The following is a 1540-nucleotide window of genomic DNA, read 5'->3' as shown; positions in this document are numbered from 1 at the left end:
TCTCAGCAATATCACCCAATCGAGTGGTTTGGACATCTCGATCGAGCTCTTCTTTATCCTGTTCACTCGATCGAGTAATAATTCCACTCGATCGAGTCCTTTCAGGTTCAATTTTACTCGATCGACCCCCAGAAACCAGTCGATCAAGTATCTTCTTCGTGGTCAGCTCGTTTTCAGCAACAGATGATTGTACATCGTCATTTACTTCCTTCCTCGGGTCTGAAATAATCCTGTCATGAGGTAATTTCGGTCCTTCATATAAGTGACCGCTTCTCAAGTTAATTAAATTCACCGTCTCATGTGGATTCTCATCAGCTTGAGATGGGAAATGACCCTGTTTCCTCGTGGGCTGGTTCGCGGCTAACTGAGCGACTTGCGTTTCAAGTGACTTGATGGATGCTTCTTTCTGTTGGTCACTTAACTGCCATTGCTTTGTCAACGATTGTAGCATCGACTTAAGCTCACCTAGCTCACTTACCCCACTTGAAGATGATGCGCCTTGATTCGGTGGAGGAATGGAAGGAGGCTTTTGAAAGCCTTGTTGAGCCTTATGAGGAGGGACATATGGCTGCTGCTGCTATGGTGGAGGAGTGGGATTGAGCACATTTTGACTTGTCCATATCTAATTGGGATGGACTGCCCCCTTGATTGTTGTAATAAGAACCCCCTCCTTACCTGTATTGTTGAAAAGCAAGGACCTGTTCTTTCTCAGTAAGACAGTCAATAGCAGTATGACTGTCATCTCCTCTACATCTCTCATAAATGACAGTTTCCTATCTAGTCAGCAAATGAACCGTCTGTGGCTCCCCAGCATTTTGCAGCTCAAATCTATCAAACCTAGCATTCATGGCTTCCAGCTGAGCCACAACTGCCTTGTCAACTAAATGGACTATTCGAATACCGTCCCGTGGGTTCCCATATTCAGCATAATGGGTTGCCATCTCCTCAATAATGACCCATCGCTTATCATCATCAGTATTCTTTTGAAATCTTCCGTTGGATGAGGCATCAAGTATAGCTCTGTGGTAATCGTACAACCCATTATAGAACTAATTGGTCAGAAACCACGGATCAAAACCATGGTGGGGAAGAGACCTCACCAATCTCTTGAACTGACACCAAGCTTCATAGAAAGTCTCATCACGTTCCTGCTTGAAACTAGTAATCATTGTCCTCAACTTATTAGTGCGTTGTGGAGGGAAATATCTTTTGTAGAAGGCAAGTGCGAGAGTTTCCCAGTTGGTGATACCAACAGCTGTACGGTCCAAACCGGTCAAACACTCACGAGCTGAGTCAGTCAGTGAAAAGGAAAGAGCACCTCCTTAATCTTGTCTTGAGTTACTCCCTTTGTAGCGGGAATAGTAGACCAATAATTAGTAAAGACCTCCATATGCTTCTTTGGTTCTTCACCCGCCACACCCCTAAACAAGTTTCTCTCCACCAGATTTATGTAAGACGGTATGATATCAAAGGTGTTGCCGTCCTCAGTCTGGAGGTTGAAACCCTTGGGAATAGAAGATGCTTTAGGCTCCGATTGACT

The 1540-nt window shown here is 44.6% G+C and overlaps 1 non-coding gene across 1 annotated transcript; it reads left to right on the top strand.

The window, feature by feature from the left end:
• Positions 1–1074: 1074 nt before the first annotated feature.
• On the top strand, positions 1075–1181 carry LOC141636248 (small nucleolar RNA R71). Its single transcript, XR_012540873.1, has one exon. It is a non-coding gene; the product is annotated as a small nucleolar RNA R71 (small nucleolar RNA).
• The last annotated feature ends 359 nt before the right edge of the window (positions 1182–1540 follow it).

The sequence above is a fragment of the Silene latifolia genome, chromosome Y (genome assembly GCF_048544455.1).
Source record: "Silene latifolia isolate original U9 population chromosome Y, ASM4854445v1, whole genome shotgun sequence".
In the NCBI taxonomy this organism is placed as follows: domain Eukaryota; kingdom Viridiplantae; phylum Streptophyta; class Magnoliopsida; order Caryophyllales; family Caryophyllaceae; genus Silene; species Silene latifolia.
This window is presented reverse-complemented; position numbering and strand designations above follow the sequence as displayed.